This window comes from Parasteatoda tepidariorum, chromosome 4, assembly GCF_982258835.1.
Source record: "Parasteatoda tepidariorum strain Cologne lab strain chromosome 4, Ptep-v5.0, whole genome shotgun sequence".
Lineage (NCBI taxonomy): Eukaryota > Metazoa > Arthropoda > Arachnida > Araneae > Theridiidae > Parasteatoda > Parasteatoda tepidariorum.
In genome coordinates, this window is record NC_141758.1 from 40,891,072 (window position 1) to 40,910,195 (window position 19,124).

The following is a 19,124-nucleotide window of genomic DNA, read 5'->3' on the forward strand; positions in this document are numbered from 1 at the left end:
CTTCACTGCCACTAACATGTAGTTCGCTGTAAATGTTTGTTCTAAAATGTTACCGAAAAAGCGGCGCGAATTTCTGCCGATTAATTCCACAAACTATAAATGCCTTTTTATTATTATTATTTAAAATCCGGCTTAGATTTTTCAAATTATTCGTTCTCAGTTACTTCAGAAGTTACTTAATCGAACATGAGGGTTAGAAAAGCAGAAATTCTAAATCCGTTTAATAATGTAGCCTATATCAATAGGACACGCCTTTTAATATTTAAGAAGGTTGCTGGAAAATTAAATCTTAACATGGAAATGATAGACTCTGCTTCTTTTATTTAAAATTTCGTTGGAAAATATCTTTTACTTGAAAAGAAATATACATGGTGTTCCAAAACTCATAATACATACGTTAGGGAGTGATGGAAGACTACTATACAAGCACAAATCACCATACAATCCATGGTTAGAACGCAAATCGTAAAGCACTAGAGCACGAAACATGCTGTATCACAAAATGATGGATAACAAGGCAGACAGAGATAGAATAAAAAGAAACTGATTAAATGAACATTTTATTCAACAAAATGAAGTGGAACAACACTTGTCCTCCCTCACCGGAACTGCTCAAAATTGATGTCCGCACCCTCTAGCGCGTAGGACTTGCGTTCGAATCATGGATGGTATGGTGATTTGTACCTGTCTAGTTCCTTTTATCATCTCCAACGTATGTACCATGAGCTTCGAGATATTCTGTAAGATTTTTTTTAAATCAAAATTAATTTTTTTACAACTTAGTTTAATAATAAGATATTCAAAATTTGCTTATTTTAAAATAAGAGTATTATTTTATGAATTTAGGTATTTTTACAAATTTCTTTTTGATATTTTTACAATAACCAAGAAAGTTTAAAGTATGCATTTACAAGAATTATTAATGAATTTATTGCTTTATACATATCGTTAAACAAGTAATTCACTTTCTTGAAATTATGTGAAGTTCACTGCCACTTTGTTTTCTTGCAACAGAAGCTACACGATGCACATGCATAAGCAATCAAGCGTTTTAATACCGATGATTAAATTTTCCGTATGACTTCATTCTTGGAGAAGTTAAAAAGGTCCCTGCTGGTACGGATGCCGATGGGACAGGCACAGGACCAATTGATATTCCATCAAAATCTCCACCACCTCCCGAAACCATCACAGCAGCGGACGACACCTCCAAGAGAAACAGAAAATTGAACAGAAGGAATAGTAGTATCTTCATTATCTGGAATATTAAAGTAAAGTATACTATTCATCTGCACAAATGAAGAGAATTTTTATGTTTTGTATATAACATGGCATTTGATATAAAGGTATATTAAAATAACACAAAGATAAATTATCATTTAAAAGTTATTATGCAAAGGCAAGGTCATGTATAATTCCCATTGGTCTCGAGAGCCTTAAAATATGTTTTTTTTTAATCGGATAAGAAAAAGAAAGCAAGATTATAAATTTTCAATGATATACAAGCCTCACACTGTCGATTTTAAGCAGGAAAAAATACTGTTTCGTTATTACGGTGACAATTCGTTCAGTAATACTTTTTTCAGAGCGTAGGTGGTTGTCGCAGTGTTGTCCCGAGTTGCAACTGGACTTCGTCAGAGCTGGTCAGGAGATCATGGAAATTATGGTTTGCACAATTTCGTTACCGACGACATGATTGCTGCAATGTGGTTAGAGCTGCGCATAATGTCAGATATTCTTTCCAGACAAGCCTGCATCCATCTCGATCGGAAGCTGTATGAGCTTCTCTAGTTTTGACTGAGGATCGAATCCCGGACTTTTACAATAGTATATGGGTGATTCTTTGGAAACATGACAATTCGGAACATAAAATTTCTTCAAATTTAAAGTCTTCGAAGTAATCTAATTTCTGTGTGTATTTATTTAGTTACATTTATTAATATCTTACAGACAGCAGTGTAGTTTATTGGCATATGATCAAGAAAAAAAAAATAGAAATTCACCAAATTTTGAATGCCAGGAAAATGACATATTATCTCAGAAATTTAAAAAACAGCGCTTTTAAGCTAATAGTAAGTAACTCAACTTAGCCTTTATGTTAGATGGACTATGAATTACTTAAATTAATTATTTCATCCACTGTAAAAAGAAACAAAAATGTTTTTGCTGCTGACACGTACAGAATTAAATTGTGTATAATAATCAATCATTAAATAAATAAATAACTTTGATTACATTCAGGCATATTACAATCTTGTATAAACTAGGTATTAGGTTAATGTTTACTTTCCCTCTTTACAGTATACTCTTTATAAAATTTTCTGGTAACACGTCAATGCCCTGTGATTCAGAAGCCAGGAAAATGACAGCCAGGATAATGACAAATTCGCCACTTTATAGCATTTAACTTAAATTTAATTTAACATTTTGGCCTAAGACGTTTACATTCGGCAGAAAACAACAGGATTTCTTGAAATAACTCAGATAAACCTATGTAGTTTATGTAATTAATAATTTCAAGATAACAGGAAAATGACAACATAAAAATCTACTCACCTTGAAAAAATTTTTGAAATAGATTTTGAACCAGAAAGTTGGTTCTTTATTTATGTAATAAGACACGTTCAGATAGGATAGTATTCTAACCAATCTATTAACATAGGATATTGATAGTTGACACTATCTATTTTGGTTATAAATCACAAAATATAACTAGCCGGGAAAATGACAGATTTTCATGTGACAAGCAAATTATTGCCAAAAAAAAAAAAATTATTTTGAACAAAGTTTTTGTAAATAATACCCTCTGCGTATATTCTAGAAATGCTTACAAAGGTTGAGATAAGAAAAATTAGATATTGAAAAATTAATGGGAAGTTTTGAAGCTAGTTATTATTGGAAATATTGCTTGTGACATACCAGGAAGATGACATTTTGAAATTCAATTGAATTTTTAAAAAATACAAAACAGTCCATGCAAATGAAAAGTCATTTTAAAATTCTAACAGCAATGCTATTTATTAAAATTTTGAAAACAAAGTTCTTTTAGTAGTATAATATTAGATCTTAGAGCAAGCGGCTGTAAAATTTCATATTTCATATATGAGAATATGAATATATGAATAATAGTAGCTCAGTAGTAATATATATATATAAATATATATATATATATATATATATATATATATATATATATATATATATATATATATATATATATATATATATATATATATATATATATATATATATATATATATATATATATATATATATATATATATATATATATATATATCAAATATATGTACTAATTAGTTAATCGATGGATATGATTCTGCTACCGGAATAGATTGGTACCAAGATACCAAGATATCGGTCGATACCATAAAAACCATACGTTGGGAAGTTGAAAGATTTCTGTGAAAGCGTTAGAACACACAAAAAGATACCACAAAAAAAAAAAAAAAAAAACAAGTATCAAGATTAAGAAAGAAAAATAGATAAGAATTTTTCTTTGAGATGGTTTAAATATTTTCAATAATATTTTAGTTCAATTTGGTAACAAAAAAATTACCTGACTGTGACATGGAATTTGAATGAGTATATAAGATTGAAGTAAACGTAATGGAATGAGAAGCTGCTCCAATCGGAGTAGTACTTAAAATTTTGTTTAACCAATCATAGTCTTGGCTATTTTATGCTGTAAAAAGCAACTAACTCACACATTTTTTATGATTTAACTATTTATTGTTTACATTAACCAGGCTATGTTTTAATAAAAATGCATAGTTTTTAATGAAAAAATGCCATTTATTAAATATTTATTCAGTTGTTCAATGGTGCCTAGGTCTTGTTTAAAGGCACTCTACCCATGGGGCTTGAATAAAAGTTTTGAAGTAAATAAAAATTTTGAAGTGAATAAATATTTTGAAAAGTTAACATCAAATAAATTTTAAATCTGAAAAATATGAACTTTTTAAAAAAAAATCTTTCAAAGGGCATCCCCTCTCCCCTAAATAAATTTATGCAGTATTTAATTCACACTACATAAACTTTAAATAATGTAATAAATAAAGATTTTTCAAGAACTGTACCCCTTTTCGATATAAACCTCGAAATATCAAAATAGAGAAATTCTCGGATTGTTGGGGCTACTTACTTTAGATAAATGTAAAAATTCAATGTGTAAAAAATTCAGTTCATAATGTAAAAAGGTGCATACAAAAATTCCCATCAGATTATAACAATCATTGTACATAAAAAAATAACAACAAATATTTATTATTCAATTCATTATTATTTTTTGTAATAAAAATCATGCACTTGCAGATAATATCTTACTGTTTTGGATAATTATATTTAGTTAATAATAATAATTTGCATTTACGCCATCAATGTTTGAATCTGGTTAATAATTCTTATTTTAAAAAAACGCAATCCTTCTGTTACCTTAATTTATACTTTAAATAAAAATATTGATCCCGGTGTATGAATGTATATGTCATTTATTGTCGACGAATTAGTAATATGTACAGTGGGCAAAAAATAAACGAATCACCCTAAATAACTTCTGGTTTAATGATTGGATTTCCACCAACTAGTACAAAATTAGACACAAAAACGTATTTTCTCTGAAACTTTTTTTTCGGTGGATTCTATGCTCCCAAAATATAGGAGGTAGCCCGGGATCAGGGTTCGAAAAAACTCCGAAATTGTACCCGTCCCCGAGGACGGCTTGTCCAACAATGTACCCGTCCTCCTTTGAAACTAACCCGTTGCTTCTAAATAAATAAAAATATAATTTTCTCTTATTTATTACAAACATTTATATAAATTGCGCAATTGATTAGTAGTTACTAGGATTACAAATACTAGGATTACATTATACAGTAATACGCATTACATTATATAATATATACTAGGTTACTAATAGTAGCCTAGTATTTCTTTTATGAAATAATTTAAATGACAAAGGTCAAGTTATCTGGAATGTCAATTTATCCGAGGGTACTGTGTTTATTAAAAGAAGCAAATATGACGTTTGCTAGTTCCACAATCAAGCCAATGATTTACAGAGGTTTCTGCACAGAAATCTGAAAGGGGTTTTCCATTTAGGTAGATGTACATAATTGCGTTTATAACGCTACTTGTTTAAGGTACGTAAAGTGTTTTTTTGTAAGTTCATAGCTGAAAAGCCCCTTTATACTGCAGTACTCCCAGACAGAGAAAACATCAATTCCTCCATACGCAGTATGTTGCTGTATATCTAAAATAGAGGGTCATTTTAGAAGTGAGGAGCTAGACTTTTGTAGGATAACAAAAATTGAGAACGTATCACGAACATTAACGGGAAAATGGCTGTCTGCGCGGACGTCGGATTCGAGAAATTAGTTGTCCGCGGGGAATATTTGACCGCCGAGGACGGGCGGACGGGCTGTTTTTCGAGCCCTGCCCGGGATGCGTATTGACAAAACATACCGTAGATTGTAAACGCGGCGATTGCAGGTGGAATTGGCGATGGATTACGCGTAAATGTGGTGGGAGAACGAAATTACATTAACCTAAACAGTGTAATTCGATATTCTTTTTCTCCTCCTCGTCTAGCCATAATGAATAAAAATAACTAATTAATTCTTTTTAAAAGAGAATTAAAAAAGAAAATAACCTTTTTATTATCAGGATCACTTTACAAATACACTGTATTCATATTTTATTAAACGCTATAATTTATATTTTATAAAACGATCTAGTTTTTTGATATAACAGATTCAATTTTTTTACAAGAATTGTGTTTGTGAAGAAATAAAAATAATTTACTACTACTGAACCAATCACAAAAAATAACATAACATTTTAATGCTATGTTTTATTGAAACGCTATTTTGAAGAATTAATTCTATTTAACTTTTATTGTAAGAAAACATAGTCTGCTTTATTTTAGTGCTATTTTCTATTAAATCAATATTCTCTATAAAAGAATAATGCAAGCTTTTTTATAAAGATTCTTTTTTTAGAAATTAGCAAAGACATATTATTTACTAGAAAAAAAATTAAGTATTCAAAAATGTTATCACGCTTTAAAGTAATAGTTTTTTGTAAACGAAATAATCAATATTTTTAAAATAAAGTTTGAAAGAGTGTTTCATTACTAGAAGCATTCCTTATAAAAAAAAATATATTAAATTGCTTTTTTTTTGCATAATTTTATTAAATAATTTTTTTTTTGCAATGAGATGAGAGATCTTAAACTTGAAAAATTGATTCAATTCCTTAATTATAAAAGTCGGTAAATACTTCATTCATTATGGAGGTTATAGATAACTTGATACCTTTTCAATATAAGAATAATAAATGCAATTATGTAATAGAAAATGCACAATTTTAAAAATATATTTTATTTACATATATTGCTTGCAGTTTATTCTGCAACTATCATACGTAACATAAATTTATAGATTCCTAAATACTGTTATATGAGTTTGGTAATTAAAAATATTATTAAAAAATAACATAATTAAAAAATAACAAAATTAAAAAATAGCATAATTAAAAAAATAACATAATTAAAATAAATTTCAACCTTCAATTAAAAACTTTCTGTAGTCAAATATTAATAAAATTATAATTTTTAACAACTTTTTTGGGCACAAATTTTTAATTCTCGAACTTAATACTATCCTTCATATGAAAATTTCAGAAAATTTATAAAAGAAAAACTATATTTTAAAATTGAGACATTGGCGTCAACAGAGGTTAGATGTATGTGCTGAGTTTAAATAAATTATATGTTATGAAACTCACATTTAAGATTTAGATCAATTTATTATCAGGTCATAAGATTGTTTTTTAATAAATAAATGTAGTGATTGTTTGATTTACAATTGTAAGGTCCTGGGTAGGACTGGGCGATATTAGAAATTATATATCGTGATATATCGTCAGTTTTGCATCGCGATAAAGCGATGTATCGCGATATAGTATTTTTGAATTTCATTTACTTTAAGGCACAGAAAGTCAGATTTCTATCAAGACTTCATATGCATATTGATTTAAATCAATTTATAAATTTGAAAATATATATGTTTTGCTAAAGAAAGATATTAAATAAATTGACTAAGATGTACAAATCTTACTTAAAATATTTATTGAAAAAATGTGTGTAGATACAGAATGAAATATTTGCACTTCTTTATCGTTTATAAGGTATAAGCAGTCTTAATTTAAGTTAACCCCTAAAACACCCTTAATGAAAAAAATATTGTTATTAAACAAAAGCTGATTTTAAAATTTCAAAATATATTTTAATTAAAATAAAAGTTAGATTGACTAAAAGCCGAAGTTTAAAATTAAAAATGTTCGAAATTTAAACTAAAAGTAAACATAAGATTTGTAATAATTTCTTAAAATTTTCGTTCTCTGAAAGATTTCTCAGTTTAAAAATAAAAAGGGAATTTTATAAAGATATCTAGCTGAAATTATTGAAAGAAAATTTAAAAAATTTAAAAAAAAGCTCGTTAAGAAATTCATTATACACTTGAAACAAAGTGTTAAAAATATTTTTCTTTTTTTAAAAAAAGAAACTTTTTTTAACAAATCAATATTTGCTTGTACTATTATGCGTAAATAATTACAGAATTATTAAGTTCGATCGTAATGTTCAAATTCTTAATGAAGAAGTAAACACAAGTTTTGTTATATTTTCTAAAAATGATCACGCAAATAACAAAAGATTTCTTAGTTTAAAAATAAAAAAATAAATAAAAGTGAAATTTATCAATATATTTACCTAACAGCATAGGAACAAAATTTAAAAAATAAGTTCGTTAAAAAATTATTTGTATGCCTAAAACAAAGAGCTAAATAAATTTTAGAAAAAAAAAATGCTTCTTAAACACTATTTTTATTATTATTTCATATAAATAATTAAATTAAATTAAATAATGACCGAATTATGAACGAAAAACAAAGTAAGGCGAAGTTTCTTAATTAAATTCTTAAAAATAAAAACAAAAGAATTGTGATATTCGGTAATATATTTAGCTAATTAACTAATAATATAAAACGAAAATTTAAAAAAAATAATGATTTTACTCTCTAATAAAACGAAGTAGTAATTGATAAAATAAAAAAAAAGAAATGAATAAAATTCGCAAACTTTTCAAATTCTTTTGAACAAATAAAGTTTATTGACTTATGTCCAAAAAATAAGTTTTGTTTTAACTTTATTTCTAAAAATAAAAACAACTCAAGATTTATAAATTTAAAATCAGTAATAGAAGCCCATTAAATTATTAGAAGTTTTATCCGAAAGGTTTTTAATAAAATAAAAGAAAGTAAAAAAATAACCTAACAAATTTATTTACTTTGTAATTTAATTCCTTATGGGTGCCTTAAATTCGATTGCCGATAATTTTCACATTTAAAAATATAAAAAAAGTTTTGTCAGAAAATAAATAAAAAAACTTACCTAATTAATGAAGAAACTTTTCTTTATAAATTCTTTTCAATAATAGATTGCGTTCAGAACAAGGTTACGACGACGATCACGAAGTTAATCCCATTGAAAATAATCTACAAGAAACGATTTCAAATCGCGAAGTTGCGAAAACGAACATGTGATATAACGATATAAGGTCTCAAAAGTGATTCTGATTCTACCGCTCATCAGTCAAGGCCGTCTCAACATAACGAAACAATATCGTCTTCCACAGCGCGAGTTGGCATCGGAACGTAAGAGAAAGTCCTTGCGTGTATCGCTATATCGCTATATCGTTATATCGTCTTCTTCACTCGACGGCTTAAATCAGATTTCTGATGCATCGCTTGGAATGAAAGTCGCTGTATCGGTTTGCCGATATAGGCGTTAAATCGATATGTCGCGATATATCGATTTATAGCCCAGTCCTAGTCCTGGGTGTTTAATGATAAGTTATACATCTCTTTGGAAATAATATTTGAAATATGCAAAGCAGGGCGGCATTCATTTCAACTTAAAAAACATCAACTTAACTTTCAATAACTATAGATAAATAAAAAGCAGAAGTTTGATAAGAACTTTAAAATAAATACTTTTAGAAAAATTCTTTCTAAGTAATATTTAAATAAAACACAATCACTTCGTCTGAGTGATTTTGTAAGGAATTCTAAACTTTATAATTTTACAAGTTAGGTGAAAAGTAAATATCTACAATGGTGGTAGGGAATTAAGGAAATTCTAAATCTAAATTTTGAGTCCCAGAACGTAAACATCTGATCATTAGATCAAAAGTTAGTTTTAGATTTTTCGTTTATTGCTCACTGTACACTAAAACGTGATTTTTTTTTCTTTTGAAATTTTGATTTCAATGCCCTTACTTCAACCTCCTTCGAGTTATGCTTACTTTTAATCTCAACTTTATTTTTCTTTTCACTTTTAAACTGTCAAAGACTTTTTTTCCATTTGTAAATTATGAAAAAAGTTATTAATCTGATTGCGAAAACAGTTAATTTATTAAAATTGAGCATTTTCAATTAATTCCTTTTAATAGTCATTTATATTATTAATAATAATTATTTGCACATAATTATAATAAAGGAAAGTTTGATTAGAAATTTAAAAGTTCTTGCTGCAACAATTAGGGAATTTCTATTGACAAATTCAAGTAATTTTTTTTCCGGAGCAAAATGCATTTTTTTTTATAAAATTATTTTTATAAAACTGTGTATAATGAACATTTCAACTAAAATAATAAGTACAAAATAGCTGCTAAAAATTCGTTTAAACATTTATAAATATTATACATTTATAAATTTCAGCTTTTCGCATTATTGCTAAATAATCTCTACGTCGAAAAAATATTTAAAGAATTCCATAATAACTGAAAATTAAATAAAATTTAAAAAAAATTGTAAATGGTTATCGAGCAGAACCATTAAGTTTAATTAATGAATATATAATTAGTAACAAAGTCCCTGCTGATCAATAAATTTTTTTAATCTTTTAAGTAAACAAACTTTATTGTAATAATCATTTCATTATTAAGGATTAGAGGTTATTATGAAATTATTAATATTAATTAGTGGATGACTAGGTAAAGAAGTTCACTACTCGAAATACATTTAATGAAAGTTATAAAATACAGAAGGTATAAAATATGGTGGTAATAATATATAATTTTTTTATCTTAGTTTTATTACGACCTTCTAAAAAACGCTAATAAACACAATTATGTTAACAAATACAAACGATTATGTCGGAGCTAAAAACAAAAAAATACGCTTTATATTTCATTTAATGCAGAAGAATCTAATTAAGATCAGCTTATTTGAAACTCTGAAATGTCACACCCATATGTAACTTGGTGAATGATAGATACGTGATACCAAAAAAAAAAAAAAAAAAAAAACATAAGCACACAGCTGTTTGGCGATTTGCGAGACGCTCCTTTAACACCGATAGAAATTTTCGCCAACCCTTTTACAATCTACGGTATGTTTTGTCAATACGCGCCCGGGATATATAGTCTCAATAGTTTGGTCAAGTGAGCAGTCGAAAGTTTTGGACCCCTTAATATAAATTTTACTATTTGCGTATTTCAACATATCTCGAGGACTTTTTTTAAAGAGAATTTAAAAAATTTCGCCCACTATTATAAAATTAGTTTATCCGAAGTTAATTCCTCGCAAAAGTAATCTTTAATAATTATTTATTGCTTTATTTAATAATAGTGGAACATTTTTGGAATTGGAAGGTATACAAATTTTTCATCGTTTTAAAGAATTTATTATTAGTAGGCAGATTACGAAATTTTATTGAAATCGGTTCAATAGTGCCTGAGAAATCGAATTTTAAATATCTGACTGTTTTAAAATTCAATTTCTCAGGAACTATTTAACCGGTAATTTATTAATTTTATAATAATATTCAATTAATATTTATTAATATTAATCACAAAAAAGTTTTTGGGCAGTTAAATGTTTCATTCGGGTATTATAATTTCTTACAGTAACATGTCCGGGAATGTAAGTAACTACTTTGATATTTTTCGAGACTTCAATATTAGTTTATATTTACATAAACAAACATTACTTTTCAAGAGCTAACTCTTTTAAGGAGTACAGGTAGTTAAGATTCCTTCGAGAAAGCATCAAGTACATTTTTTTTTAATCTTCTAAAACTAATATAAAGTTTAACTTAGGATTCAGGATTTCTTAGGGTGAATCATTTTAATGCAAACATTTTTGTGATATAACGCAAAAATATTTTTATAGTTTGAATTGCTTCGAGCGAAACATTGTTGGAAAAAATTGCTGGGATGCTTTGCTCGTACGATAAAAAGCATAAAAATCAGATTAATGACTAGAAATAAGTCTTATAATGACAAGCAAATTATTTAATATTTTAAATTATTATTATAACAGGCAAACATGCTTTTATTAAAATTAAGCTAGTTCAAAAGAACTAAAAAAATAAAACAGAATTTTTACATTGAAAGAAGAACTTTCATGGAATTTTATTAAAAAAATTATTTTGGTCAAGAAAAATATATAAAGTATGAACTTTTATAATGACAAGTAAATTATTTAATATTTTAAAGTATTATTATAACAGGCAAATATGCTTTTATTAAAATTAAGCTAGTTTAAAAGAACTAAAAAAAATAAAACAGAATTTTTACATTAAAAGAAACATTTTTATGGATTTAAAAAAAAAAAAAATATTTTGACCAAGAAAAATATATGAAGTATTTACCAGCATTCAAATGCTAGTATGAATTCGAGCGATATGCTATACTCAAACCAATTACCATGCTTTAGCTTAATATGTTTACTAAACGTTGAGTAATCTTGCTCACAAGGTTAAAAAATATGAATTAACAAACAGATTTAAGGAAAAAAGTTAGAATAAATAACTTTAAACATAATATTTGAGCTAGCAGACGATTCCAATTTATAAATGAACACTTCAACTTTTTGTTATCAGTGTGTTAGTTTCAATATTTTTTCTGCAACTTCAGAAGATTTTTCAGTATTACCTATTATACTTGTGTGAAATTGCTCAGAATAATATTTTTCAGAATGAAATAGATTATAATGTGTATTTTTTCTTAAATGTCAAAAAAATTTATTAGGGAAAACTAATTCGATTTCTTAAAATGTTTAATTTAATTTAAAATTGACATTCTGATGTTTAAAAGGACAAAATCTTACCTTCGAGAACATTTTGCTATTCTATTCCCTAGTTATCGTTTGTACGTAATTCCAAATACTGCCATTAAATTTGAGCTCTTTTATAGATTTTTAGAGAAACTCTATTTTATTTGTTTGGATTTTACAATATTATTGAAACAAGTTTCTAAATTAAAAAATCTGGTCCTGATACGAATTTATTTCTAATACCTCCACCCTTAAAGTCATAAAAAAGTCTATTTTTATCTACAAGTCTTTGAACGGGCGTCAGGTAAGTCAAAAATATTCCAAAAAAGAACTTGTTGAAGGTCTTAACAAGATATAAATAAACTGTATTTGTTTCGCCGCATGAATATCTGGTTAATTTTGAATTCGTCATTTTCATTTAATATTTGTTTATAATTTAATCTAAGATCTAATTTGAAACCTTTTAAAGGAAACTAATTTTATATAATTATGGAAGTATTAAGTATTATACATTATGCATAGATTTTGAAGTATAATAAACATTGAAACAGGTATTTTATGATGTTTTCAAGTTAAGTTAGACAAAATTAACCTTTTGGTATGACGTCATCGCTATTTTACATTTAGTTTTAGCAATTTTTTACTTCAACTATATTCTAAATGAAAAAAAAAATTCTCACTCTTCTTTCTTCATATTTTTATATTATTTTTACCAAGCTTTTCAGTTTACCTTCCACAATTTTCAGATCTTTGAATTTTTATTAATCAAATATTTTTTATGTATTTTAGAAAGAGCAATTTGGAATTTAACTAAAAAACAAGTATTGGGATAAACATATCTTCAATTTAACAGTAAATTTTAAAATAAATTAACCATACTCATCGTTCTATGCAGAATAAAACCACGAAAATTTCCTAAATTTGCTCAACAGAAGCAAGACTTCAACTAGACCTAAAATTAATTTTCAATGGAATAAGTGGTTTATGAATACTAAATTTTTCGCATATTGTAATATTTAAAATAAAATGCATGTTGTAATCTTTAAAATAAAAGAGAAAACAAAGCAAAAGCATTAGTTATTACCGAAAACGGTGCAAGCGCCAAAATTTAATGCTATATAGTTCCCGCAGACCAGTCAATTATTGTTACAATGACAAAAGATATATAACAAGTTATAATTAATAAGTAACATAACAAGTTTTAATTAGCTAATAAGTTGGTAGTTAGTAACGTAATGAGTTTTGATAAATTACTAAGTTAATAAGTTAATAATAAGTAACATAATAAACATAGTAAGTTTTGTTTAAATTTAAAGATAAAAAATAGTTTTCTATATTTTTCTTAATCAATATTTTATAATAATTTTTAGCAACAAAATAGATATTTTTAAGGAGTAAATACGTTCAAATGATGCGAAATGTGTTACATATTTTGTAATTTTGAATCGTTACTTTTTAATTAAAACAATTTTTTTAATTTGTAAGTTATTTTTATAATCACATCATTTTGACACTACTGAAACAATATATAGGTGAGGTACTAATCAGCGAGCAGTTCCACATTCGCCTCCGCCTGTATGAATTCAACGTTTCGCATTTCCGCATTGATCTCCATCTGCAAGCATTTACCGTTTCACGGCTTTACGTCTTACGTGTTTGGCTTTACATGCAATACTATTCCAGGGTATTAGTACTTTAACACTGATGCAATCTGCTTATGAATTTTTCAAAACATAAGATGAAATACAACGAACTAAAATTTACATGAAGGTGACCTAATTTTTAGACCTACAATGCGAGCCCTCTAAATATATCGACTTTCGCCATCTAAATTTTTTTAAGACAAATAAAGTTTATCCATTGGCTATCACTTCGAAAAAATATATTCAAATTGTCAGTAAGTAACCGGGTTTTCGAATCCGGGTTACCTTTTTGGAAGGCGAGCGCTCTATTCCCAGAGCCACCACGCCTCAAGTCTTTCCATTGACAATTAGATTTTTAAAATTGCGACTTAGTAAAATGAATTTAAAAAAACAGACCAGAGGGATCATTGAGGTTAAAGCTTCACAATTTTCTGATCAGCGGCATGATTATGGTCAGTGGTCGGAAAAACTACATTTTTGTAGTTAATTACAACTATTTCATAACGATTGTAGTTAACTACAGCTACCTTTTTTCCAATGCAGCAACAACAAACTATTTCGAAATGTAGTCACTACTTCGCTACTCTTAAAAGAGAAACTTAACAGGAGAGCTTAATTTTTGCCAATAATCAAAATGATTTTGAATTGGCTCGGTTAAATATGAAGAAATATTAAGAAGTTTTAATTCATGCTTAGATGAAATGATTTTTTATTCTATAACACTTTTATCGATTTTTTTCTTTACATTTTTAAACTCTATGCTTTTCTCAATAGCTTTTATATGCTTTTCTTTTTTATATCCTTCAAGAGAAAAAGTACAATACGAAAAACAAAAACCGAACCTTCCTGAATAACTTTTGATCGAATGATCGGATCTTGAGATTCTAGGGCTCAATCTTAATGGTTCGAGGGGGTAACCGACAATATGCCAATTAATTAATGCAGATGATATTTTAAGTTACAGATTAGACACAAAAACAATTTCTTATATTTTCAATATAGATCTTGTGAAATTGAATTTTGAAAAGTCAGACATTTAATATTCGATTTCTCAGGTACAACTTGATCGATTTCGCACTGATTTTTCCGAGCATCAGACGTAGATCTTATTAACGCTCGGCCACACAGGCATTCTCGTTACGTATTTTGACGATTCCGCGAAGGATTTGCACCAATCAAATTCTAAAAATTTTTTGAGTTTGAACTTTGTATCTTTATTTAACCAACATTAAAAGTATTTCCCAGGAATCGCTTTAAAATATTGTTTTTTCTTTTTTTTTGTATCGTACAATTCATTGCACTATTTCTTTTAAAAAAAGAGCGCATTGTACTACAAATTACGGAAAAAAGTAACGACTACAGTAATTTCGCTACTTGCAGCTCTCCACTTCTGACCACTGATTATGGCAATGTGGTCATTATGGTACACAGGCCACATTTACTTTTCAGACAAGTAAAGACGAGTCAAACGACGACTGGAAATCGAATCTCACTTCTTCGTAATGACTATTCCGTACCTTAACCACTAAACCACCAGAGCCGCATGTTTAGGCTAAATTAACCATTCCATTGAGTTCTCAAAAATAATATATACACCGAAGAGCCATTACATTATGACCACACTCCATCTATAACAATGGGCTCACCCAGGTTTTCATGGTTTCTCGCCCAGGAACAATGTTTTCATAGGACACAATAGGACCCATAATCCTCATAGAACAATTCCTGCCGTCTGTAAGCTACTTGAACATAGTTGCAGACCAGGTTCACCCATTCATGGCAACAGTTTTTCCTGCGGGGGATGGCGTTTACCAACAGGATAATGCACCATGTCATAAGGGTCGAATCGTCATGGATTGGTTCGAGGAACATTCCAGTGACATTCAAGTCATGTCTTGGCCCCCAAATTCACCTGACCTTAATCCAATAGAGCATTTGTGGTCCGACTTGGAAAACCAAATTCGTGCTGCCACGCTAACCCCTCACGATGTGAGGTATTTGCAGGACCAGTTGGTCAGCGCTTGGTACCTAATACCTCAGATTACCTATCAGCACCTTGTGGAATCAATTACGCTGCGGGTGTTAACAGTTTTGAGGGCTAAAGGTGGTGCTCCATGTTATTAGCAAGGTGGTCATAATGTAATGACTCTTCGGTGTATATTTTTTATATTACTAATTAATTTCTCTAAAGATAAGGGGGAATTCGTAAAAAGAAGAGTTCGAGGATAATTAAGTTATAGTAACATGAAAAGCGTTTTTTTAGAATTTTTTTGTTATTTTTTATTTTATTTTATTTTGTTTTTTGTTATTATTTTTTCATATGTACTAAGAACACTGAGTTTAAATTTTAAGTAAATAAAGGAAAAAAGTATTGTTGGTTTTAAAAATATTCCAAGCTAATAACAATTAAAACTTAATATTTTCTTTAAATAATTTCCAAATAAAGTTTAACAATGAAGCAAATCTTTGTTAGTTAAGATAACAATATAGTTCTTCCAGTTTCTTCAAAACCAGCTCTTCTGCATAACCAACTTTTACCAACTTTTCTGCTTTACCAACTTTTAACCAACCGATTACCAACTTTTCTGCATTACCAACTTTTACCAACTTTCAACCAACTGATTAACAACTTTTCTGCAATCATGCCCAATATTTTCCGCTACATCTGGAAAAAAATGCAAGTATAATATTTTTCTATTTTATCGACATTATTTTAAAAATTATAATTGTATCTAATCAAATTGTAACTCATTTACATCTTTTAAATAAATAATAATTGTGCTAAATCTCTAAGCCATTTTTAAGAAGCTTTGGAACTAAAGAAAATTACACTATTCACTGTCAGTTTGAAGTTTCTCCATAAGTCATAGAAAAATACTAAATGTAAAGAAATTAACTGAAAATTTCTAATCGATAAAAAGGTTTCATTTTATTTAAAGAAAAATAAACAGATTCCGTTGTAGTTAAATAATTAACACTAAAACAGAAATTAATAGTACATTTGAAATTTAATTTAGTAGGGTTATGAAGTCCTTAAGAAAACCGTGGAGCACTCAAGGGTTAAATGCGATGTATGAATAGCGACATAATTTGAAACTGCATAATGACAGGCTATGAAATACGTTTTGCAATATTAGTCAAAATATAAGGGAAAAATAATTACAGTGGAGAACAAAAGTTATTATTTTAGGGAGAGAAAAAAAGGAAAAAATGTAATAAAAACTTGGTTAATCACTATAGAGAGAGGCGAGACTAAAAAACATCACAGTGTCAGGAATAGAAAATTAAACGCCAAAAACACCTTCTTGTTCCTTCTAGCAATCAAAGAGGTTTGTATGTTTCGAATATTTGCTTTTTTAAAAAATGAGTTGAAAAAAATCTTCTTAAAGCCTACGATTCTGTACTGCTTAAATATCGAATTTTGAATTCTTTTGCTGATGTATTTCTACTTTGACAAGGATTCTAAATCAGGATGAAAGGATTAAACAGGATTCTAAAACAGGATGATGATTGTGGGACATCAAATACAATAACTTATTAGGAAGGTATCGTAAATGTCAATTACTAATCAAGCAGAATTATTGTCAAAAAAGTAATGTTCGTAATAAAAGGATTATAGAAATATAAGTTTTGCCCAAAAAGAGTTCGGAAAAGACAAATGATAAAAATTATTGTGGCATAGTAATTTTTAAGTTTATAAAAACAATTATTCAGCTGAGCAACTGAATATACATCAGTTCTTTCAATGTCCTCGCATTGTCTGTAAATCCATGTAAATTAAATTAAATATTTGTTAAATAAATACGGTGCGTATCTTCTTTAAATTGAAAGAAAAATTGGTGACTAACTGAAAAACCAAGGAGCTGTTCAACAGAAATCGTGATTTAATAACCCATTTATTGATTAATTAACAGACAGAAATCGTGATTTAATAACCCATTTACTAATTAACTAACAGAACAGATATCGAGATTTAATAATCCATTTATTGATTAATTAACAGACAGAAATCGTGATTTAATAACCCATTTACTAATTAACTAGCAGAACAGAAATCGTGATTTAACAACCTATTTATTGATTAATTAACTTTAATACTTATTCTTTAGTGTTTTGTGTCATGCATTTTTGTTTTTATTTATATTGCCTACTATTAAATTTATGATCATTATTATGTATGTCTTTTTACCTTGACAATGATTGTGATTAAAATTAAATAGAAACTTTTTTTGCTTAAATTATGGTTTATTTATTTATACAAAAACAGCATTAAATTTGTCAGACCATAATCATTGTTCAACCAGAAATTCATGACAGTACAATGTCATACAAGTCTAAGCAATAGCACGGTAATCAGTTTTTATTATAAATAAACTCAATTAGTTTTAAACTTTCTTATTTTGTTAGGTAATTACTCTAATTGCTTTGATTGTCACTGTTAAGTATTAATAATTTATTAAGAGAAAACAATTCATCATATTATTCTCCTTTATTGAGTGCTAAATTCAATAAATTGAAAAGTATCCGCTAAAAAAACTTTTTAGATTGCAAAAATAACTTTAAATAAATCAAATAAAGTTGTTTTAAATAAAAAATAAATTAAAGAAGAACGTGTTTATAAAAAGTGAAAATTTTATGTTTCCAGAATTGTCAATTTTAAAAATATTAACGGTAATTAATTTTGCAAGAAAAACCAGGCAAGATCAAATTCTTCCTGCTTAAAATTTTCTCACACAAATTCGATTTTGAAAATATCAAATTACTGAGCTCTTTTTTAAATTTCTATGAGCCCATGCACGTACAAAAGTTATCAGTCTTATAGATAAAAAAAAGAGGAAGAAATATTCGAAATAAGCTGAATTTGCGAATGTTAGATTTATTTGTTTATCATTATACTTAAAAAGTTTAAAGAAAAAGAGACATGTGATAGATTTTATTTTTATTTTACATCCTAACTAACTGGTTTATTTTAAAAATTATTTTAGCATGAAAAAGAAGAAATCCAAAAAAACAGTTGACAATGACAAAACTTCTCAACTCACCCGGCCAACGCACAATTTCCACGAGGGAAGAGTTTCATATAATCAAGTGGATAAAGCGATCCAGACCGATTTTGACGAACTGGACGAAATGAAACTTGATGAAAATGCATTCACCATCTGTAACGTTTCAGAGCTCGCCCATCAGGAAATAGAGTTGAGCCAGGGAAGAGTTAATCAAATGATAATTGACATCCAGACTGACACAGACGAATTAAAACTTGAAGAAAATTTACCGAATAATTTCAATGTTTCTCAGATCTACATTGATGATTCCAAGGAAAAGGAAATTATGGAAAATGCG

General features: G+C 27.7%; 1 long non-coding RNA gene across 1 annotated transcript; it reads right to left on the reverse strand.

Annotated features, from left to right (window-relative positions):
- Positions 1–911: 911 nt before the first annotated feature.
- LOC147810912 (uncharacterized) lies at positions 912–12,348 on the reverse strand. Its single transcript, XR_015433021.1, has 2 exons — positions 12,193–12,348; positions 912–1,258 (listed from the first exon to the last, which is right to left on the reverse strand). It is a non-coding gene; the product is annotated as an uncharacterized LOC147810912 (long non-coding RNA).
- Positions 12,349–19,124: the final 6,776 nt, after the last annotated feature.